Source organism: Halichoerus grypus, chromosome X, assembly GCF_964656455.1.
Source record: "Halichoerus grypus chromosome X, mHalGry1.hap1.1, whole genome shotgun sequence".
NCBI classification, from domain to species: Eukaryota; Metazoa; Chordata; class Mammalia; order Carnivora; family Phocidae; genus Halichoerus; species Halichoerus grypus.
In genome coordinates, this window is record NC_135727.1 from 33,837,398 (window position 1) to 33,862,889 (window position 25,492).

Sequence of the window (25,492 nt, forward strand, 5' to 3'; positions counted from 1 at the left end):
GTTGAACCAGATAGATGGGCACTGCATGACCCCATCGGGTTGACATATAAAATTAACCATCACATTTGGTTATTAGAGATACAGCAAGTAAGACATTTGTCCACTGGTGGTTGATAACTGGCATTGTATCTGATTGGTCAGGGTCCATGCTGTACAAGTTGTTAAATATTTTGAGTATCACTACTGATTATACATATTCTATATTAAATAAAATGGTCTTTTCACTAAAGCAGAAAAGTAAATCAAAGTTTATAGAAGTAGAAAGGTTTAAAAATAATTAACTAGAACTGATAAATGAATTCAGTAAGGTTACAGGATATAAAATCAATATACAGAAATCCATTGCATTTCTATACACTAATAATGAAGCAGCAGAGAGAAAAATTAAGAAAATAATCCCGTTTACAATTGTATCAAAATCAATGAAATACCTAGGAATAAATTTAACCAAGCAGGTGGAAGACCTGTACTCTGAAAACTATAAAACCCTGAGGAAAGAAATTGAAGATGACACAAACAAATGGAAAGATATTCCATGCTCATGGATTGGAAGAACAAATATTGTTTAAGTGTCCATACTACTCAAATCAATCTAAAGATTTAATGCAATCCCTATCAAAATACCAATAGCATTTTTCACAGAACTAGAACAAATTATCCTAAACTTTGCATGAAACCACAAAAGACCCCAAACAGCCAAAGCAATCTTGAAAAAGAACAAAATGGGAGGTATCATAATCCCAGATTTCAAGATATACTACAAAGCTGTAGTAATCAAAACAGGTATGCTACCAGCGTAAAAATAGACACATAGATCAATAGAACAGAATAGAGAGCCCAGAAATAAACCCCCTATTATATGGTCAATTAATCTTCCACAAAGGAGGCAAGAATATGCAATGGGAAAAAGACAGTCTCTTCAACAAATGGTGTTGGGAAAATTGGACAGCTACATGCCAAAGAATGAAACTGGACCACTTTCATACGCCATACACAAAAATGAAATCGAAATGGATTAAAGACTTAAATGTGAGACCTGAAACCATAAAAATCTTAAAAGAGAGCACAGGCAGTAATTTCTCAGATTTTGGCCATAGCAACATTTTTCTAGATATATCTCCTGAGGCAAGGGAAACAAAAGCAAAAATAAACATTAAGACTATATCAAAATAAAAAGCTCCTGCACTGCAAAGGAAACAACAAAACTAAAAGACAACCTACTGAATGGGAGAAGATATTTGCAAATGACACATCCGATAAAGGGTTGGTATCCAAAATGTATAAAGAATTTATACAACTCAACACCAAATCCGCAAATAACCCATTTACAAATGCACAGAAAACGTGAACAGACATTTCTGCAATGAAGACATCCAGATGGACAACAGACACATGAAACGATGCTCAAAGTCCCTCCCCACCAGGGAAATGCAGATCAAAGCCACAATGAGGTGGTAGCGGCTGTGGCGGCCACGGGTCAGTAGCTGACATGCAGCTCCTTGTCCACGCCCAGGAGCTACACACCCTCAAGGTGACCAGCCAGGAGATGGTTGCCCAGATAAAGGCTCATGTAGCCTCACTGGAGGTCATCATTCCAGAAGATCAAGTTGTGCTCTTGGCAGGCACACCCCTAGAGGATGAGGCTATCCTGGGTCAGTGTAGAGTGTAGGCTCTGATTGCCCCGGAAGTAGCTGGCCCCACGCTTGGAGGTGAAGTCCATGGTTCCCTGGCCCGTGCTGGGAAAGTAAGAGGGCAGACTCCCAAGGTGGCCAGACAGGAGAAACGGAAGAAGAAGACAGGCTGAGCCAAGCAGTGGATGAGTACAACCAGCACTTTGTCAATGTTGTGCCCACCTTTGGCAAGAAGAAGGGCCTCAGTGCCAACTCTGAAATCCACTGTAATCCTGGCTTTCCCTAATAAAGCCACTCAGTCCAGCCAAAAAATAACAACAACACAATGAGATATCACCTCCCAGTTGTCATAATGGCTAAAATAAAAAACACAAGAAACAACAAGTGTTGGTGAGGATGTGGAGAAAAAAGAACCCTCGTGCACTGGTGGTGGGAATGCAAACCATTGCAGCCACTGTGGGAAACAGTATGCAGGTTCCTCAAAAAAATTAAGAATAGCGGGCGCCTGGGTGGCTCAGTTGGTTAAGCGACTGCCTTCGGCTCAGGTCATGATCCTGGAGTCCCGGGATCGAGTCCCGCATCGGGCTCCCTGCTGAGCAGGGAGTCTGCTTCTCCCTCTCCCGCTCCCCCCTCTTGTGCTCTCTCTCTCTCTCACTCTCTCTCTCAAATAAATAAATAAAATCTTTAAAAAAAAAAAAAAAAAAAAAAAAAAAATTAAGAATAGAATTACCATGTGATCCAGTAATTCCACTACTGGATATTTACCCAACAAATATGAAAACACTAATTCACAAATACACATATATATACCCTAAGTTTATTGCAGCATTATTTACAATAGTCAAGATATGGAAGCAGCCCAAGTGTCCACTGATAGGTGAATAGATAAAGACAACGAGGTATATATATGCAATGGACTCAGCCATAAGAAAGAATGAAATCTACCATTTGCAACAACATGGATGGATTTAGAGAGTATAATTGTAAGTGAAATAAATCAGTCAGAGAAAGACAAATACCATATGATTTCCCTTGTAGGTGGAATTTACGAAACAATGAATGAACAGAGGGAGAAAAAAGAGACAAACCAAAAAACAGACTCTTAAGTACAGAGAACAAACTGGTGGTTACCAGAGGGGAGGTGGGTGGGGGGATGGGTGAAACAGGTGAAGGGGATTAAGAGTACACCTACCATAATGAGCACCAAAACATGTATAGAATTGTTGAATCACTATATTGTATACCTGAAACTAATATAACACTGTATGTCAACTATACTGGATTTAAAGGTTTTTTTAAATAATAAAATAAATAAAAACAATTAGCTATGGCTCTCATTAACCCTTCAATATTATTTTCTGATTTTGATGTAAGTCCAACTTAAAAAGAACTAACTAACCTTCAGTATTGAATGTTAGAGTTAGAGCCCCCTGTAATTTGAACAAAACTTAAATATTTTTCCTACGGAGAGGAAATTCACATGAAATTAACCATTTGAGAGTGAACAATTAAGTGGTTTACAATACTGTATACCCATTGGCACTATCTAGTTCCAAAACTTTACATCAGCCCAAATGGAAACCCCATCCCCATTAAGCAGTCGCTCCCAAATTCCCATCCCCCAACCCCCGGCAACTACTAATCTGGTTTCTGTTTGTTTGGATTTGCCTATTCTAGACATTTCATGGAAGCGGAATCCTACAACATGTGACCTTTTGTGTCTGGCTTTTTCACTGAACAATGTTATCAAGTTCATCCGTGTTGTAGCAGGTATCTATCTGTATTTTATTCCTTTTGTGTGGCTGAATCATATTTCATGGCATGTGTACACCATACTTTGTTTATTCATTCATCTATTGATGAATATTTGGGCTGTTTCTACCTTTCTGGCTGTTGAGTTAGACTTCTAACAGTTCAGTCAAGCGGCAAAATGCCTGTCTATCTCCCTCCCTTCCACATGATGAGCTTAGCTACCCTAGAAAAAGGACTGTGACTGCTTTAAGTATCTTGGCTCTGTTTCCCAGAACTGTCTTTTTTTATCTGCAAGCCAAGGACAAATCTGTCTCACCACCCCAAGCCTCCACAACAGAAAAATTAATCCATCTCCACAGCATAAACTGCTCCTTCCCTTCCTCTGCCTCCCTGCTGACCAGCCCTTCCCCGAATAGGGAGTCTTTCAACCACTGCTTTTGCTTTCCTGAAATTTTCCATCTGTTATTTGCCGTCCATGCATTTGGTCCTGTGCAAGTGATCTGACACATGCAAGAGTATTTTTTTTTTCTGATCTAGACTCTCCCTTAAAAATAGTTTGATATTATATAACTCAGCTACTCCTTAGCATCACTTTAACAACACATTTAAACAGAATTCATATGAACCACGTTTCAGCTTTCCCCTCCTCCTGCCCCCCATTCCCACTCCATCGTGGTTGACCAGCCTTACGTCTGGCTTTTGGACGTATACTCAAAGAGTATATTTTAGTTAAGTAAACAAATTCCTACAGATGTTATTTTTCTGACATAACAGGATGCCTCAGTCTAGGTAAGCTGCTCATTTCTTCTTTAGAAGCGCCATGAAGATTGAATATATGGTGAGAAATACAAGTCAGTAGGATCAGATTGCCCCCGGGGTGCCCCTCAGATCACATTGTGTCAGCGGCTGGCTTCTCTGGATCTCAGAAGGCCTAGTCAGGTAGCCAGTGTAAGAGCCATATCCTTCACACTTCTACTCGAGGTGACCTTATTTCTGGATGTTCCTCAGCCCTGTATTGCGCTAAAAAAATAATGGTCATTAGGATTCTAAAACCAGAGGGGACAGTGTGTATATCTCCTTAGACAGGGCTAGTTTACCCAATAGACGGTCTAAGCACATGCTTGCAAACCTGGGGCACCAACTTTTTGGGGGGGTGGGAGAATTTGGTCCTTATTATTTTATATAAGACATCAAGATAGTCATTGTGGGAAAAATAGAGTATGTCTTAGAGTGCTGTATACTTAGTTGATGGTACATTGTTATTGTATTTTTAAAGTTATCATACAGTAAAACTGACACTTTGGTGTACTACATGTTTTAGCAATGAAATTTCTGATCAGATCTTTAGACTCGCGTACTTATTTTCTTTTCCTCTTTGATGTGAGGTTGTACTTGAGGGAATGAATGGACTTACAGTTTACTGTATGTAGTTTACTATGATAGATAACATGGAAAAAAACCTATAATACAAGGGAGGGAGCAGTAGGAGCAAATGTATTAAGGCAGAAAAACACAGGGAATGGTCAGTAAAGGGGAGTAGTCCAATTTTTTAAAAAATATTTTATTTATTTATTTGACAGAGAGAGAGAGCACAAGCAGGGGGAGCAGCAGAGGGAGAGGGAGAAGCAGGCTCCTCGCTGAGCAGGAAGCCCAATGCGGGGCTGGATCCCAGGACCCTGGCAGACGCTTAACGACTGAACCACCCAGGCGCCCCTATGTAACTGTTTTTGATATTTTAAGGCTCACACAGTTTAGAAGCAAAATTTCTACAAAAGCTGATTGCATTTGAATATCTGTTTTAATTCATTTATTCAGCCAACAAATATTAGCTGAGTACCCACTATGTGCCAGGCCCTATTTCTAAGTCTCAGGGATAAGGCATGAACAAAACCAAGTCTCTGCCCTCGTGGAACTTGCAGTCTGGTGAGGCATAGATAATAAATTAGTCAACAAATAGGTACCCTATCATCATGTGGTGATAATTATTAGAAGGAAAATTAAAGCAGGATGAGGGGATAGAGCGAATTTTATGTCAGCTCAGGGGCAGCCTCTCTTAGGGGGTGATGTGTGATGAGAGACGTCAATGTAGTGAAAAGGTAAACTATGCGAAGGTTCAGGGCAAGAACATTCCAGGCCACGGGAGCAGCAAATCTGAAGGTTCTGAGGCAAGAATATGTTTGGCATGTTCTGACAATGACAAGGAGAAGAGGGCGCCCGGAGCAGGGTGTTCAAAGCAGTGAGACATGAGGTCTGAGAAGTGGCCAGAATAACAAACATGGAGGGCCATGTTGGCCCATGATTCGGATTTTGGATTTGATTCTAAAAGTGACTGGAACCCACTGAAAAAGGTTCACATGATGTGATTCACAGTCTAAAAAGCCCTCTGCTTGCTCCTGTCTGTGTATAGGTTAAAATTGCTCCCCCCCACCAATTCCTGATGACCAGTTGACGTGGCCTCCTGAAAAGTCCTAAGTCTTATTTTGGACAAGGTGAAATTGGCCTTAAGTGCAGACCCCAGGAGAACTCAGTAGGATTCCAGTTCTCTGCCTTTAGTGTTGTAGTCTTCGTGTCTTCCTTCCTGGTAGACATGGTCCAAGGCCCCTCCTCCAAGGCTGGCTGGAAGGACCCTACTCAGCTTTAAGGACACACACCCATTGTGCAACTCTGGTGGTTCTTGTCCCTAAGCCTGTGGGGAGGATGGCTTTGTCCCTACATCACTGTTAACCTGGTGGCATTTCATTACTTGGGCTCTCCAAAAGAATTACTGACCCAGTCAATGGTGGGGCTCCTGATGCTCTGAGACTTGTCCTATTGCCTTGCTCTGACAAAGCATATTTGCAAAAGCTCCCCCAGTGATTGTGGCAAAAGCCCCTTTTTCCTTTTCTCCAAAAGGATAAGCACGTACCTGGATGTGCGTATAACATAATTTAGAACCTAGAGTGCTCAAATTACCACATTGTTCCAGGAATAGCTTTCATTCTGTTTTTTTTTTTTTCCCTGTCTCAGAGAAAAACCGAGAAGTGAAGTTTTTTACCAACCAAATGGTAGAACCAGATTTAGAATTGAGAAAGAGCTATTTGTGAAAAGTATGAATCTATGTCATTATATGTGGCTTTGTTGCTAAAGATATACTAATTTGCCATTTAAAATTTCCCCTTCCTCAGTGCCTAGACTTTCAACTTTGCTGACATTTATTCAGATCCTATTTTTACTTATTGTTTTTTAATTAAACTCTACACCCAGTGTGGGGCTTGAACTCACAACCCCAAGATCAAGAGCTGCATGCTCTACCGACTGAGCCAGCCAGGTGCCCCTTGGGTCCTATTTTTAAAAAAAGAAGCTTCCCCCTACCACTTTTATTTGAAAATATATTTAAAACCTGCAACTTCTCGGGAAAAGTATGGAGACTGCTTTATTTTTGTTGCAGGCATTGTAAAACTAAAAAACCAAGACTAGTATTAGCTTGAACTTTACCTTGGAATATGTCCACGAAGAAGAAAGCAAGCCAGACTAATCTTGACTTTCTCTCCTCCAGCTTTTTGTATCAAAGACCCTCTGACATAAGCAAGTGAAAGCTTTTCAACTACTTATTGGAGCGTGGGGCCATCTTGAAATTCTGCATACTCAGAATGGAGATTTTTGCCCCCACTCCTGTCTCCTCTTTCTCCATGTTTTTCAGTCACTGTTTTACTTCATTTGGATTCCTTATCATTCAAACCACATTATTTGGGAGGATGAGCTACAGGTTGAATCGGATTGTCAGTTCTGATTTGGGAGGAAGGTTTATGAGACTCAACAGTGCTGTCGCTCATTGTTCAGTATTCCAAGAAATATCCCTGCTCTGATTCTCAAGGTTTTCAAAATCTTACAAAGAATGTTGGACAGTTAATGTGTTTCAGCCATATTATTTCAGAACAAGTCTCTTTAGAGATTAGTGGATGCCCCCCACCCCTCCCCAAAGCTGACTTTGGCTATAATAAGGTTTATTTAAGTAAAATAAAGTCAGCTAACTGAAGATTAGCCTCCACATGCCTTTGCTATAATGCAAAGTCTACAGTCACCCCAAAGTCAAAATTTGGCAAACTTTGCAATGTGGGGTGCCACACCGCTGACTTTTATTATTTTGGAAAGGGAATAAGTATGAGCCAGGTGCACAAAGAGAACTCTCTCTCTCTCTCTCTCTGCTCAAGAATTTTCTCCCAGGCAATCTACAGATGGAGTTAATATGGCCATCTTAAAATGAAAATGTCCCATGGATAGGTTAAATATATTGCCTTTGATTAGGTAGCAAGCGGGTTGTTAGGGGTTAGAGCTGAGGTTGGCACACTTTTTCTGTAACGATCCAGATAGTAAATATTTCAGTCGTTGTGGGCCAGATGGTCTCTGCTACAACTACTTAATTCTGCTTGTTGTAGTGTGAAAGCAGTCATAACACATAGCTGAATGGTCATGGCTGTGTTCCAATAAAACTTTATTTACAAAAACAAAGCAGTTTGAATTTGGCCCACGTTCCATAGTTTGCTGACCCCTAGATTATAACGCTTAATTAGAGTAGAGCATAGGTTTCTTGGCAGAATTATTTCAACACAGCTAGGAATATCATGAAATTACTGGACAACTAAGAGACTGCCTTGAGGTAGGGTGGCTACTTTATAATTTTGCCATTGACATTAGTGTCTTCATTCTACTCAGAGTCACCTCATCTGCTCCTTTTAGGCTGGAGGCTAAAACAGTAGAAACTGTGGATATTTCTTTTTCATTGATCTTGTTCTCATAATTCCCTTAGAAATAACAAGACCTGACATTTTTATACATTAGAATTTCTAGATGTCTTGCCGATAGCACATTTCATAAAGCACCTGGTGACCTTAAAAAAGATTTTTATAGGAGCAATTTAAAGTCGAATAAATAGAATTAATTTCAATGCATCTCACTCCAGTGTATAATTTTGCACTTGGCCAAACATCACGTTCCATTGTTTTGTTCTGTTCGAAGCCTTTTTGAACTCATGTAAATAGTTTTGCACATATACTAAGACATGTATTTGTTTATTATTTTATATCCTAATAACCATGTATAACTATTCTGTTTTTCCATTGAGGCCTGGGGGGGGGATATCCTTCAATGAGCACTTCCACATCTGTTTTCTCATTTAATATAATTTAATTATTTTTGCAGATGAATCATAGGGAAGATAAAGTTACTTGCCCAAGGTCACCCAGCTAGTTAAGAGTGCAGCCAAGCTTCCAAAACAGGTCTGTTTGAGTCCAGAAGCTATGCGTTTTCCACTACATCACTATTGCCTACAGGAAGTTACTTGTAGCTCTTGGCGGGCTTTATCTTTTTTTTTTTTTTTTTAATCCAAGCTGTTTTCAAGTAAATCATAGGAGAACTGAGTAACATAGTATTTAATTCTTCTCATATATTTTGGAAGTACATATTTTCAAAAGGAGATATGGTGGATGCTTTTGTTTAAACAACCATGGTTCTATGACTAGAATATTTCCAAATAAGGGTGACTTCCAAAAATTATTTGCTTTCTTGGCAGTCTTCATACATTCTTTGTGAATGCAACTAGATTTCCCATCTTCCTTGTTTAGGAAAGAATCATATGTTAATAACATTTTTTGAAAGGTGTGGCTTGGTGATATTCTTTTCAGATTTGAATAACTAAACTTCCTGGCATCATTAGTTCAAATCATGGAGAAGCCAGCTCATTATAAGTTTGACGTTCCGAAATTGATTTTTGTTTGGGCATAGCTTTGTGTAGCCCTGAATGTGCATATGAGTTAGGGGTAAAAGTTACTGCCAAAATCTTAAGATACAGATATTTAAGCCTTTTCATCAGATATGGGATGAATTCCTTTCTGTTGGAATGTTTTTTTTTTTCCTCTTGGGCAGAGCAAAAAACACCACAATGAATCATTGCATGATTAAAAAAACAAAGGTGGGGCTGGGAGAATTGACCCATAAAATGGTTACAGCCTATATGACTCTCAGACCTCAATCAAAATATTGTTGTGCAAAAATATAACTACTTTCCTTCACATCTATATTTCAGACATTGAGCATCAAGGGCTCAATGATGGGGGGCTTTTGGGGAAAAAAACCCCACTAACCTCAGTCCTCCTTAGGGTCTTCTCAAGGTTGTCAACCTCTTATGTAGGTGCCAAGGTGTTGGGGGGTAATCAGGGTGATAGCAGTGATGAGAGGACGGGTATATAGTTATCAATCAGAGGTCGATATAGGTTACTGCTAAGATGTCCACTCTCCTGGCCCATGTGTTTCCTTTGAGTCAGAGGTCTTTGGTTACCTTCCTACTGCCCTTGGGGCTCAGGAAACTTTGCCAGCTTTGCATGTAGACCTGTGTGCAGAGAACAGCTCACAGTCATTGCTTTCTAGGGTCTGGATGCTTCCCTGCTAGAAGTGCTATGAAATGAAGTAAAAGGTCCTTGGTTGCCTTCAAGAATCTCTTATGGTTTGACTTCATTCCTCTCCCCTGGGTTCGAAGAATCCATTTCTAGTGTGAAGAAAAGCCTTCTCCCTTTCTCTGTTTTAAAGGACCTCTATCCCTGTGGAATTTCTTCCTCTATGAGCTTAGACTTTTTGAATCCCCGAACTTGCAAGCTACTTCTATATTTTGCTGAGGTGCCCTCCCTCTTTCCCTTCAGGCAACGAGAACGGAGCCAGCTACCTGCTTGGATGGAGGGAAGAGGAAGGGGAGAAAAAACTGAGAACAAAGTTGAAGCCTCAAAATATTATCCATTCACCTTATTCATTACAACCAATAAATTGCTTTTCTATGAAGTTTTCCCAGTACTTGACATACTTGGCTTTGGAGTACAGAAAGAACTGTGGTATGGTGACTTTCATAAAAGCCAAGTCCTTAAAAGCCTCCCAGTGTTCTCATGTGGGGCCACGGTGCTGAACAAAGGGATGCTCTTGTGAGAGTTTTGACTTCTCTTCAAAAAAAAAAAAAAAAAAAAGATTTTATTTATTTATTTGAGAGAGAGAGAACACAAACGGAGAGGGAGGGGCAGAGGGAGAGGGGAAGCAGACTGCCCACTGAGCAGGGAGCCTGACACAGGGCTTGATCCCAGGACTCTGGGATCATGACCCAAGCTAAAGGCAGACGCTTCACTGACTGAATCACCCAGGCACTCCTTGACTTCTCTTTCTCAGCATAGAACAGCTTTCTGGAAGCCGTCTTTGCTTGCCAATCTCAGCAGCTAGGCTGTCCTCCCTCTGGGCTCTCCTCCCTCTGGGCTCTCGTCAAGCTCCCCCTTCCTATTGCTCCCTCCTGGCAATTCCGCAGCTCTAGGGAGCAACCAGCTCTCCCCTCGAGGTCTGCCGTGTGACTAAGGACCATGTCAACATGAGTTATGGAATCAATCATTTTCAGATGGATTTGGGGTTTTCTAATTGATACTGATTACAGAACAGTTGATTGGGCCACAACAAAGTACATAATTTTCAGACATAAGACCACCAAAATGGCCAGACATGCTGTACTGGAAGAAATATAACTCAGAAACTGAGACTCAGGGAAGTTAAAGGGCTGGTCTAGGTTCAAACAGCAAGTTCATGAACGTGATTAAAAGCCACCCCTGAGAACCCTGTTAAGGGCAGGGTTGTGATAACATTCAAATACATTGCAAAAGACTCTCCAGCTGTTTGATGAGTCTAATAAAACAGGAGCACTGACTGATAAAACAACATCATATAATAATGGTCAGCATGGGTTCTAAACCCTGGCCACCGAGTTCCTAAGCTAGTGTCACCACTTAGAAACCGTGAAACTGGGCCTTGTTACTTTTCCTCTCTGTGCCTCAGGGTCCTCATCTGTAAGATGGGAATAATAATAGCACCTGCTTCATGGCTTGTTATGAAGTTTGAATGAATTAATATATGTAAAAGCACGGAGGATAGCACTTGCCTCATTGTGGGCATTTATATTGTTTGTTATTATGAAATTACCATTACTTCGGAATAATATCCCAGTGATGCATTCAGAGAAGATAAATGTGCATGTGAAGACTGAAGGACATCAGAACAAAGTCTGTAATCACCGCGGAACTGGGGTAATCACTTACTCACTTGTTAAACATCCAGGGAAATCATGGGTTCATTAGATGCTGTAATAATTTTAATAGCAGTGTGTCTGAAAGCTGTAATGTGACTTGGAGACTTTGTTTTTAATAATATATGATTATAATATGTTTGAAAATGCTCATCTTTTATAATGTGTTAAGAGAGTAAAATGATGGAGGGGACATAAATGCTGTAACTAGCAATTGAAAACTAAAAATGAAAGCAACAATAAAATACCATGATTCCTCTATTGTCAATAACAAAAACATGTTTAAGTGTTGTTGAATATGTTTTGAAATGCTATTCTAGAGGTGCCTGGGTGATGCAGTTGGTTGGGTGACTCAGTTGGGCGACTCGGTTTCAGCTCAGGTCATGATGTCATGGGTCATGAGATCGAGCCCCGTGATGGGCTCCATGCTCAGCAGAGTCTGTTTGAGTTACTCTCTCCCTCTCCCTCTGCTCCTCCCCTCCCTCGCGCACGCGCTCTCTCTCTCAAAAATAAATAAATAAAATCTTTTAAAAAATAAAATTAATAAATAAATCTTAAAAAAAAAAAAGCAATGCTATTCTAATACATTGCTGCAGTTTGGAGAGTTAACTTGAAAAAAATATTCCAGGAAACAATATTTCTTAAAATGATGGAAATTGTTTGTCTCTTTGACATCATAATCCCTATTCTAGAAATCTATCTTAAGAAAACAAACGTGTAACTAAAATTAATATTTATCTATATAAATTCCATTTTAAGTTTAAATTAGGAATTAGAAGTAACCTAAAAGCTCAACAATTGAATGGTAATAAATAATGATATACCCATATTAAGACATATCATGCAGGATTAGAAGTCATGCTTTTAATAAATGTTTAATGGCATGGAGGGGAGTGCTCACAATGAAATGTCAAGTGACTGAAGTAGGATGAAGAGACCTGCATATACAGAATCTCAGAAATTGTGTTTAGTTGTATCTAGTAGAACGCTGACTATAGTAGGTTATTCAAATAGGGTTTTGTTTTTTCTCATATAACAAAAAAATGTGGAGATAGGATGTCCAAAGCTTGTGCCTTGTCTCCACAATGTCATCAATGTCCCAGGCTCCTTCTTGTCTTTACATTTACTATCCTTGGCCTGTGGCTTTTGTCCTCAGGCTTGTCACCTCAAGGTCACAAGGTGGCTGCTCCATATCCAGCCTCACATGCTTGCTCCAGGCCAGAAAAAAAAAAAAAAAAGAAATAGCAGGGGGAACCTGGTGCTGCCTATATGAAGCAAGTCAAATGTTGCTAGAAACCTTCAGTAAACTTTCCTTTACATCTCATTCATCTAGAACTCTGTCACACTATCACCCCTAACTTCAAAGAACACTGGGAAACATTGGTTTTTAGCTAGGAACATTGCTATACTGGACAGAATTGGATTTCTTCAGTAAGGAAGATGGAGAGAATGCATATTAGACTCCTAACAGGATTTCTTATATCTGGTGCTACTATAGTTAAAAAAAAAAAAAAGTGTAACACAAACAGCTATCCCTTCATTCTCTTGCCCAGATAAAAGACTGAAGCACTATATACCAAAATGTTAACAATGTTTATATTTTAGTGGTAGGATTCCAAGCGTTCTTAATCTTATTTATAATTTTCTGTACAGTTTCTAACTTGCAATGGCTTGACTTATGGTTTTTCTACTTTACGACGGAGCAAAAGCATTATGCATTCAGTAGAAACCATATTTGGAGTTTTGAATTTTAATCTTTTCCCAGGCTAGCGATATGTGGTAGAATCCTTTCTTGTGATGTGATCTCAAGAGTATACAACTCATATCCTTACACCCATTCTGTACCCATACAACCATTCTGCTTTTCACTTTTGGTACAGTATTCAATGATTTACATGAAATAGTCAACACTATTATAAAACAGGCTTTATGTTAAATGATTTTGCCCAACTGTAGGCTAATGGAAGTGTTCTGAGCACGTATAAGGTAGGTGTGGCTAAGCTATAATGTTTGGTAGGTTAGGTGCATTAAATGCATTTTCAATTTATGATATTTTCAACTTACGATGGATTTGTTGGGACATAACCCCATTGTAAGTTGATGAAGACCTGTGTTCTGCAAGTTTTCTATAGTGAACATATCCCACTCTCGTAATCAGATTTAAAAAAAAAAAAAAGAAATTTTTAAACAAAAATTTACAGATATTTCATTTCTGCTGTGGTTATAATAGCAAACATTGAACAAACAACCTATATATTAATCAACTGAAGACTAGTTAAAGAATTATGGTATGTTCATACCATGTGACATCATGAAAGCTTAAAAAATTAAATACATCTAAGTATACTGATGTAGAAAGTGCTCATGACGTGAGATTTTATTTATTTATTTTTTTATTTTTTATTTTTTTTTTAAAGATTTTATTTTATTTATTTGACAGAGAGAGACACAGCGAGAGAGGGAACACAAGCAGGGGGGAGTGAGAGAGGGAGAAGCAGGCTTCCCGCCGAGCAGGGAGCCCGATGTGGGGCTCGATCCCAGGACCCCGGGATCACGACCCGAGCCGAAGGCAGGCGCTTAACGACTGAGCCACCCAGGCGCCCCATGACGTGAGATTTTAAAAAGTAAATTTCAGAACACTACAATCCCGTTTATTTTTTTTAAATACAGAGAAATCTGGACAAGGCAGAGGTATCCTTATAAACATTAAAGAGGCTCTCCAAGGCTATTTCCCAGCTATTAAGTTTTCTTGGGGAAGCAGTATTGAGGGAAGAAAATATTCTTTATTGTTTTTTAAATGAATACTTCTTGTATTTGAACTCCTTTTTACAACAAGAACATAATGTTTTATTATTCAGTTTAAATATATGAATAATAAACAAAATATTTAAATTAGTCCACTAAAGGGTTGTGGCCTTTAAGGCTCCAACCTTCTGGTTTGGGGACAGGAACTTTTGTTCCTTTTGGGTAGAGTGAAGTATGAGATGTTGCCTTCCACAACTTCAGAACTGTGTTGTTGAATGATTGAGTTGATAGGACACATGGCTATCAGTGAGGAAAGGGGTCCGAGAGCCCAGCAGAGCTGGAAGGGTGGTAGCAGACCAAAAGATGGATTGCAGTCTGGAGGGCAACTCCAAGCTTTAATCACTGTTAAGGCAAGTCTTCAGGGTGGAACAGTCAGATCCTTTTACTTGGTGGTCTTGGATTGCACAGGAATATTTGCTTTAGTTCTCGATTGCCAAAAACGCTCCTATTGTGGTTCTGCAAGCCGTTTACAGTCTTCTTTCCTGGGAGATGGTGGCAGATGACATCTTGGAGCACAACGCACATGGTCCCTGTTCTCTTTCTGCAATCAGAGGGCCCATGATTACCCCTTTGGAATTACTGCAGCCTTAATGTACATGGCATGGGAAAGGCTTATGGCAAGGAGCAAATAGGACCGTGGTTCCAAAATGAATTTTTTTCCATTTGATTCGTTTAAATATGCCGAAAACACTGAAGAATGCGAGACAACATTTTATGTATAAAAGCTCCTGTTGGGGGTGGTTGTGGAAAAAAATGTTTCAACTCAAAACACTGAACTTTTAGCATTTCTGCCAAACCAGATCCCCCCCACCACCACCACCACCCTTGTAAGGCAACAAAGTAAAAACAAGCAGCTTCTACTCCCAAGACTGCACATTCTCCTTTTGGCAGCTCTGTGTGCACTTTTGATTTATATGGTTTGTTTAATTAAAAGTATGAAGAATTTTCTTTCTCAAATTCTTTCCCACATTCTTTGATTCCCAATGTCTAGGCTTCAAGGATTTTTCCATCTGCTTCTTCTAATCACCCAGAGAAATCTAAAAGAGGCTTGCCTAACTTCTCTCTTTTTTCCTGTTGTGGAGCCCACAACATGAGAGTGAGAAAGTCTCTTACTTGTTTCAGTTTCTGTTTTCTTCTCTGGCCACCTTAGAATCAGATACAAAAATTAACGAATATATATGTGAAGTGCTTGCGAAGTCATTAAAGATATGGGCAAGAAGTGTAAAGAGTTCTAATGTTACATTTGTACCTATTGTTTTGGATCTCATCTTGAGGGTTCTGGGGCTCTAGTTAATACTGAAATGGCTTGCCTTTAAAGATTGATTGATTGATTGATTGATTTTAGAGAGAGCGAGCAAGCACACAGGGGGAGGGGCAGAGGGAAAGGGAGAGTGAGTCTTAAGCAGACTCTGTGCCAAGCGCAGAGCCCGACATGGGGCTCAATCTCACAACCCTGAGATCACGACCTGAGCCAAAACCAAGAGCTGGACAGACAACCGACTGCACCACCCAGGCGCCCCCAAATGGCTTGCCTTTAGATTCAATAGTAGGTATGAAAAATTCACAACATGGGATGGGGGGGAAACACCAGCAATGGCTGGTGCTTCTCTTTCCCTCTTGCAGACTGTGTTAAAGGATCTGCCATTCTTTCACCACCACCTCAGAGAGGTCGCTGGGGTCATCCTAGTGGAGGTGCTTTACTGCTATCATCCCACATGGCCACAAACTCTGTCCTTAAGGCCACCGTCTAGACCCACCACATCCACTTTCTGGAAGAAAGGGTCCTCCGACATGGGACAACTTTCACTATCTGGAATGTGGGCAAGCAGGTGTAGAAGGTTGCTGCGTATTGTGATATGGATGAGAATAAGACCGGGAAGGCCTTCTACTGCTAGGGGCCTCCGAGGAAAGGCCCAAACCTGGGGTTCAGATCCTGCACTTCCCAGCAGCCTGGGTGCCCTTCATCATCTGTTAGACCTCCGGGAGTGGGGGGAGTGATTGAGGACATCCTTAGGCTCCTGCATCCACAGGGCGCAGGGACTTCCTTCACTCGAGCTGACAGACCCACAGCAGCCGCTCCCAGCCCCGGGTGCGGACACTGCTCTGTGGCGAATCTAATCTCCCCACCGTCTGAGCAGGAGCTTTTTGGGACTTCCAGGCAGGATGCGTCCCTCCACAACATTCACCTCTTGACGTACAGTAGCCTCCCCCTTATCTGCGGGGGAATACATTCCAAGACCCCCAGTGGATACCCGAAACCTGGGATATTGCCTAACCCTAGACATCCTTTGTTTTTTCTTATACATACCTATGCTAAAGCTTAATTTATAAATTAGGCACAGTAAGAGATTAACAACCATAATAATAAATAGAACAATTATAACAATATACTGCAGTAAAAGTTAGGTGAATGTAGTCTGTCTCTCAAAATATCTTACTGGACTGTACTCACCCTTCTGGGGATGGTGTGAGATGATAAAATGCCTACCTGATGAGATGAAGAGGTGGGAGGGCCGTCGGCGAGGTGACGCAGCATTAGGCTACTAGTGACCTTCTGACACTACGTCCCAAGGAGGAGCATCTGCTTCCGGAGCACAGCTGATGGCGGGTGACTGAAGCTATGGAAATCAACTCCAGGGATGAGGGGCGACTGCGGGAAGGGCTCTGGTTCCCTGGACCTGGTGGAGAGGACTGTGGACATCTTGAGCGTGCAGCCCTGCAGGAGAGGATCCTTTCCCACCAGCAGGGCCGTGGATGTCAGGGCCCCACTGTGGGCCGACGCTGACCCTGGACACAGGCCATCTGGTTATCTCCGACCTCAGACCCTGGTTGCGGACCTCAGCCACCCGAGGGGACTCCGTGCTAGTCTCTTTCATCTAAAATGGGAAACTGCTTCTTTCAGGAGGGAGGCACGTTTTAAGGCTTGAATGAAATAAAAGTTAATCTATAAATTAAAAAAAAATTTTTAACTTACGTATTTTAGTAAAATTAGCTTTGCGACCTTTTAGAAAAATTATTTCATGAAATTTTCACCCATTGAAAACTAGCAATCTGCATTTTATGCTTCCTGAAAGAACAGCTCTATGAATGCTTTCACGGGTTGTCAAACAAATATACTTAGGAGATGAAATTATGGCAGCATTCAGGAAACGGGGCAAGCCAAGCTGTGAAATTGCATCCTGTGTCATTTGGGATGCTGGGATGCCTGACTTGCTTACAACTGTTCTGGTAGGTTCTCTTCGGTACTAGTTGAGTAACCATCGCCCTTCTTGCTCTTTGTTGATTTCTGACATCTTTGAACAATTATCATTTTCAGAGTTTTGGAACAAAGGGGAAAATGCCTTGGCTCCAATATCCGTCCCTTTCAGAGCACTGAACATGTGATTGGAGAGTCTTGGTTTTCCTTGTTCTCCTGAGGACATAGGTATTGAAAAGAGAATTGGCTCAAGCTCACTGGTCTTACCCGTCTGATATATGGTTGCTAATATGATATGATTGGCCAGACAGTTTGGGTATAATGTTGTGGCAGTGTGGCCACAGAATTTTAATTTCTTCCACAGGCTCTTTCACTATTTTATTACTTTCCCCACTCGGGTCCATTTTTTTTTTTATTATTTATAAGGAAAAAAGTTACAGTCAGGTTACAGCTCTATGACAGTGCCACATCGGCCATTTCGTGTTCAATTTTAATTTTTGACTGTCATGAAGTCTAAGATTTAAAGCACTGATATGAATCATTCCAAGATGTTCTGCTTCTTAAGACAACATAATAGCCAGACCTTCAGGTTCCCAGTCCGGTTATTAATGTAATTCAACCAGCCAACCAGCCAAGCAGCGATCCAGTCCATTGCTCAGCCACTGAACCCCAACAAAAAGCTAATTTCTTCAGTTATAGCAATCTCGTTTAAAGGTTTATAGTTTGCGTAATGCTCTTTTAACAGACTAGTTTTCCAGAGTGCATCTGGAAAGTGTGTCTGGAAAATGGAGATGCTATGGAAAACAGCGTAGGGAAATAAACGTAGGGAAAAGGGGGATCATCTTCAGATGTGTTCACCATGTTTCCCTCCAGTTCTGTTTTTAGCATTTGACTACAGTCTGTTCAAGTCCACAGTCCATCATCATTCCTTCCATTCATCTCAAAGCAATTCATCATCATCTCCAAAGTGTGTTTTGATTTATCCCACTCATGGAAAGGATACACCCAAGGTTGGAGGTGAAATATTATCAGAGACTAGGGCTACAAAAATGAAACGCTTGGCTTTGTTCATGGATGCTCCCCAAGTTTGACTGTGTACCTCCAGGTTTCTGCCACATGCCATTCTGTCCCTTTTGTACAAAAACACGCCTTGATTCCCTTGCACAACTGATTAATTCTTCAAAGGTCTCTGAGATTCAAATCAAGTGTCACTTCTAGAATGTCTTTCTTGACCTCTCCCCCTAGATAATAAATGATACAACAACTCCCATTTTTTAGTACTTCCTGTTAGCTAGAAAGTGTCCCTTTTTTTTGAGAGAGAGAGAGCGAGAGAGGTGGGGAGAGGGGCAGAGGGAAAGGGAGAGAGAGAATCTTAAGCAGGCTCCATCTCACAAACCTGAGATCATGACCTGAGCTGAAATCAAGAGTCCAACGCTTAACCGACTGCGCCACCCAGGCGCCCCCAGAAAATGTACTGTTTTGAAGTCATTATCCTTCAGGACTCTCCTTACGTCATTGTTTTATTCTCACAACTACATTATGAGACAGATATTAATGCAATCAACCCAACAGAGAACTGCAGTTTAAAAATATCAAGCAACTTTCCTAAGCCTGCACAGTAGTACATGGTAGAGGCAATATTTGAACCCAAGTTCTGTGGTCTGTACTTTAAGCTTTTATAGCATTGTTTTCCAAAGTATGGCCCATAAAGCACTGCTGCTATGGGAGATGATTTGAGATGGTGCAGGACATCTTTATATGAATACATTTCTATTTATTCATTTTTGTGAAACAGGGAATAAGAAAACAATTCAATTCTCAGCATTTTGCCTAAGTTGCCTCATATTTTTGTTTATTTATTTTTAAAGATTTAAGAAAATTTTTTGGGGGGGGCGCCTGCGTGGCTCAGTCGTTAAGCGTCTGCCTTCGGCTCAGGTCATGATCCCAGGGTCCTGGGATCGAGCCCCGCATCGGGCTCCCTGCTCTGCAGGAGGCCTGCTTCTCCCTTTCCCCCTCCCCCTGCTTGTGTTCCCTCTCTCGCTGTGTCTCTGTCAAATGAATAAATAAAAATCTTTAAAAAAATTTTTTTTAATTTTATTTTTATTTTTAAAAAAAAAATTTTTTTTTTAAGTAATCTCTATACCCAACATGGGGCTCAAACCTACAACCTCAAGATCAAGACTTGCATGCTCTACCCACTGAGCCCACCACTTCATATTTGTATTTAAAGGAATAGAACATTATATATACAGTTGAAGATCTCTTTGTTGGTCTCCCCCAGATCTCATTTCTTTTCAACCCTCCTTAGAGGTAGCCACTGTCCTAAATTGAGTGGATATCATTCCTTTACAAGTTTTTAAACTACTGCCAGGTACCTATTTATCAATATACAAGATGTAACATTGTTTTGCTTGTCCTCCCACTTTATATAAATAGCATACCATATGTGTTATTTTGCAACTTGTTTTGTTCACTCCACATTTTGTTATTGATGCCTATTTGATACACACAGGTTTTGTTCCTGCCTTTCAAATGCTGTGGACCATTCCATTATATCGATATGTCAGATTTATTTAGGCATTCTCCTCTTGATTCACATATAAATTTTTCCCACTGTTTGATATTACAAATAATACTGCACTTAGCATTCTTGTGCATGGATGTCTTCTTGTGTATTGTGCTAGATTTTCTTTAGGATACGAACTAAGAAGCAGAATTGCCTGGGCATCTTCAAATTTACAAAATATTACCAAGTGGCTCTCCAAAATTTATCAATTTACACACCCACCAGCAGTTTATAAGAATTTCCTTTCCTCAAAATCATTTCTTAGTTTTTGCTAACCTTGCGAGTATGAAATGTTATTTCATAGGGGCTTTTTACTTGCATTTCCTGATATTAGGTTGAAGGTTGAAGTAAGGTTGAAGGTTGAAGATCTTCTCATAGGTTTATTGTCCATTTGGATTTCTTTGGTTTTGAGTTGCCCATTTTTCCTTTTAGAAATTATTTAAAAAGTTATATCCAGTAAAATCCATTCTTTTTGATGTACAGTTTTATGAGTTTTGACAAATGCATGGAATTGCATAATCACCACCAAAAACTAGATATAGGACAGGATGCCCTTTTATAGTCAATCCCTCTCTATCCAGGATCCCTGGAAACTTATTTTCCATACCAATAGTTTCATCTTATCCCAAATGTCATATAGATGGAACTATACAGTATGTATATTTTTAATGTTTGGCTTCTTTGACTGAGCATAATGTGTTTAAGATTCGTCCATGGGATGCATTTCAGTAGTTCTTTTTTGATGCCGAGTGGCATTCTATTGTATGGATCTACTGCACTGTCTATTTTGTTGAAGGATTGTTCCTAAATTTTGGCAATTATGAATGAAGCTGCTATGAAAGTTTGCATATAGGTTTTTGTGAAGCATAGGTCTTTATTTCTTGTGGGGAAATACCCAAGAGGAGGATTGCTGGTCATATGGTGAGTATATGTTTAACTTTATAGGAAACTGTCAAACTGTTTTCCAGCATGGTGGTGCCATTTTGCATTCCCACCAGCAATGTATGAGAGTTCTAGTGGCTCAACATTCTCACCGGCACTTGGTATTATCAGAGATTTTTTTGGGGGGGTTGGCCATGAGTATATAGAAACATCTCAGTGTGGTTTTAATTTGCATTTAACTAATTACTAATGATGTTCAGCATTTTTTTTTCATGTGCATATTTGCTATCCATACATTTTCTTGGGTAAAGTGTCTGTTCAATCTTGTCCAATTTTTAAATTGGGTCATGTGTTTCCCTATTACTGATAAAATAATATCGTTAATACAAGTCCTTTATCAGAAATGCGATTTGCAAATATTTTCTCCAAGTCTGTGGTTTTTTTCTTATTATCTTAACAGTCATTCAAAAAGCAAAAGTTTTAAATTTTGATGGCATTCAATTTGCCAATATTTTCTTTTATGGACGGTACTTTTGGTGTCACATCTAAGCAAACTTTGCCTAACCCGAGGTTAAAAATATTTTCTCCAAGGGGCGCCTGGGTGGCTCAGTCATTAAGCGTCTGCCTGCGGCTCAGGTCATGATCCCAGGGTCCTGGGATCGAGCCCCGCATCGGGCTCCCTGCTCTGCTGGAAGCCTGCTTCTCCCTCTCCCACTCCCCCTGTTTGTGTTCCCTCTCTCGCTGTCTCTCTCTCTGTCAAATAAATAAAATCTTTAAAAATATATATATTTTTTCTCCAATCCTTTCTTCTAGAATTTTACTCTCTCAGGATTTATGTTTAAGTCTGTGTTTCATTTGAGCTCATTTTTATATAGGATGAAAGATTTTTTTAAAGATTTATTTATTTGACAGAGAGAGCAAAGTGAGAGAGAGCATGAGCAGGGGATTGGGAGGAAGGGCAGAGAGCGAGGGAGAAGCAGGCTCCCCACTGAGCAGGGAGCCCAGTTCAGGGCTGGATCCCAGGACCCTAGGATCATGACCTGAGCCAAAATCCAAAGTCAGCAGCTGAACTGACTGAGCCACCCAGGTGCCCCACTCCCATATTCAATTTTTTAATGATTATCAGTGTACTTAGGTTTTCTATTTTCTTTTTGATCAATTTTGGTTGGTAATTAATTAATTTCTTTTTATCCTCACAACCTACTCTTCTTTTACTCTTCACCTGATAAGTAGCAAATGAATATGTTTGTGTTTATTTTTATTTTTTTTAAAGATTTTATTTATTTATTTAATTGAGAGAGAGAGAGAGAGAGAGACAGTGAGAGAGGGAACACAAGCAGGGAGAGTGGGAGAGGGAGAAGTAGGCTTCCCGCAGAGCAGGGAGCCCGATGCGGGGCTTGATCCCAGGACCCTGGGATCATGACCTGAGCTGAAGGCAGTCACTTAACCGACTGAGCCACCCAGGCGCCCCTGTTTGTGTTCAATGTGTGTTTTTTCATTTGTATTATTGAGAGATATGCAGCATTTTTATATGCATGTATTTTAATCTAGGGAAATGGTATCCTATTATACATTGTATTTCATTCTGGTCCCTACTTTTCTACTCAGCAATATATTTCTGAGATCTATTCAAGTTGCCATGAGTGAATCTAATTCATTGCTTCTAATTGCTGTATCAGAACCCCACGTTTTATATCTACCACATTTTACCTATCCACTTTTGTAATGAAGAGCCCTCTGGTTCCAATCATCTTCCTGTTTCCATAAACAGTTCTGAAGTGAATGTTTTCTCTCCTCTTCCACCAACAGATCTTTTGTTCTCCTATCACCATATGCCTACATTTGGTATTTTATAGCTTTTTAAAATTTTGCCAGTCTAATAAGTGTAAAATGAGATCTCCATTTTAATTTGCACATCTCTGATCATCAGTGATTTTTAACATCTTGTCCTATACTTGCTAGTTTTTTGAGTTTTTTAAATAAATTGCCTGTTCATATTCTTTATTCATTTTCTTTTGGGTTTGCTATTGTTGTCTTTGTGATTTGCAGAATGCCCTTGTGTATTCTAGATGTTAATTCCTTGTTTGTTTTCAAAAGTTTCACCTTCCATAATTCCTTTATCTAATAATTTTGCCAGTGATGTCCTTGGTTGAACAGAACTCCTTAATTCTGATGTCTCAAACTGATCAATGTTTTTCTTTATGGTTTGTGCTTTTCAAGTTTTTAAAAGAAGTTCTTCCCTATCATGAGGTCATAAACATATTCTCTTATATTTTCTTTTATTAACATCATTGTTTTACTCTTCCTATTTAGATCTTTAATACAATGTGTCTTTGTATGTAGAGTTAGATAGGTTCTCAATTCTATTTTTCTTCAAATAATGAGCTGGTTTCCCCAATATGGGGTGTTAAATAATCTTTCTTCTTCATTGATTTGTTTTGCTACTCTATTCCATAGTTCTATTATTATTAAGGCAACCCTTCTCACTTCTTTTATAAGGCTGACTTAGCCATTCATAGACATTTATTTGTCAATATAAATTTTAGTTAAATTTATTGTTTTCAAACAACCCAGCTGGAATTTTGATTGGTATTGTGTTAAATAGATTAAATTGGAGAGAACTGGCATATTTATAATAAGTTGTCCCATCCAAGAGCATGGACTATTTTTTCATTTATTTAAATAATATTGTGTTCTTCTATGTCTTTTATGAGAGATTTTCTTCATAAAGGCATTAGTTACTCTCATTTTATATTTACATACTTTTTGCCATTATGACTAGTCTCACATTTGATTATCTTTTTTAGTTGGTTATTACTTGTGTAGATAAATAATTTTTGTAGGTTGATATTTTATCTGGCAACCATGCTGATTTCTCTTATTAATTCTAGTACTTCAGTTTGTTTATTGAATCTGTTGCTTTTGTTTTTCAGATAATCATATTCTCTCCAAATAATGACAGTTTTCTTTTTTTTTAAAGATTTTATTTATTTATTTGACAGAGAGAGACACAGCGAGAGAGGGAACACAAGCAGGGGGAGTGGGAGTGGGAGAAGCAGCCTTCCTGCTGAGCAGGGAGCCCGATGCGGGGCTCGATCCCAGGACCCTGGGATCATGACCTGAGCCGAAGGCAGACACTTAATGACTGAGCCACCCAGGCACCCCCAAATAATGACAGTTTTATCTCCTTCTTTCCAATGCTTACATTTTTAATTAACTTATTTTTTCTTTATACCACTGGTCAGTGCTGACAATAAAATCTTAATGGTAGCAATGATAGATGGGAATTATGATCTTGTGTCTGATCTTAAAGACGATAAATCTAAAGTTTCTCCACCATGGGCACCTGGCTGGCTCAGTCAGTGGAGCATGCGACTCTTGATCTCAGGGTTGTGAGTTTGAGCTCCATGCTGGGTGTGGACATAACTTAATAAAATCTTACAAAAAAATTTAAAAAATAATTCTCCAATAGTTATAATATTGGTTTTAAAAAATATATAACTTTTAACAGGTCAAGAAATTTTCCTTCTATTTCTGGTTTGCTAAAGAGTTTTTTTCTTTTTTCTTTCTTTTCTTCCTTCCTTTCTTTTTAGGGAAAACAGAAAAGGTAATAATATCTATCTTTTTGTGTACTTATGCTCCAGGAACTATGCTATGTACTTAAATGCATTGCTCCTTTTTATTCTCACAGGCACCTTTAAGAAATAAATAATATTAATCTCCATTTTACCCATGAGGAAACAGAGCTTCAGAGAGGCTCAATTTTAATACATTATCCAAAGAATGATGGAAAGATGGTACTCAAACCTTGGTTAGGCTGCCTTCAAAGACAGAATTTTAATGAAATGCCAACATCAATGCATTATTTAGTACCCTCTGTATTAAGCCTTAATAATTCGCACTTACCTCTTTAGTCCCTTATTTACTTCTTTCTATTAACTCTGAGTATCTTCAGACTGAATCAGCATCCTTTCAGGGATGACCATGACTTCTGGTTTACTTGACCAGCTTTATTTCTACTGCCCCCTGAGCTCCCCTTTCAACCTCTGACCTTTCCATCATTGAAGAAGCTCTAACTACGTGCACATTAATTGGAGAAGTAGTATTAAATCACCTTCTCAGTTAAATTTTTCTCACACTGGGCAGCTTTTATGATAAAAACCGAAGAATGTCAACAAGTCAGGATTTTTTTTTTTTTTGCTTAAAATCTATTTTAATATTTTAAAAGCTTTTTAGAATAATTATACGTTAACAAAAAGTTAAAAAAAAAACCACGTACAGAGAGATCTTCTGTACACTTTACCCAGTCTCCCCCAATGGTATCATTGTGTATAATTATAGTACAGTATTGGGGGGGTGCCTGGGTGGCTCAGTCAGTTAAGCGTCTGCCTTTGGCTCAGGTCATGATCCCAGGGTCCTGGGATCGAGACCCACGTCAGGTTCCCTGCTCTGTGGGGAGCCTACTTCTCCCTCTGCCTCTGCCTCCCCACCCCCGTCTCTCATGAATAAATAAAATCTTTAAAAAAAAAACTATAGTACAATATCAAACCAGGAAATTGTGTAAAGGTCACAGAGATTAT

The 25,492-nt window shown here is 39.6% G+C and overlaps 1 long non-coding RNA gene and 1 pseudogene across 2 annotated transcripts in view; both read left to right on the plus strand.

The window, feature by feature from the left end:
- LOC118534338 (uncharacterized) overlaps positions 1-25,492 on the plus strand; it is a 173,070-nt gene that overhangs the window by 70,815 nt on the left and 76,763 nt on the right. The window contains exons 3-4 of one of the 2 annotated variants that reach the window (XR_013444785.1): positions 3,309-3,401; positions 10,055-11,719. This is a non-coding gene — a long non-coding RNA (uncharacterized LOC118534338). Of the gene's footprint in view, positions 1-3,308; positions 3,402-10,054; positions 11,720-25,492 lie in introns of those variants that run through there. The other variant, XR_013444786.1, reaches the window with a different exon arrangement.
- Positions 1,490-1,925, plus strand: LOC118540720 (ubiquitin-like FUBI-ribosomal protein eS30 fusion protein pseudogene; annotated as a pseudogene).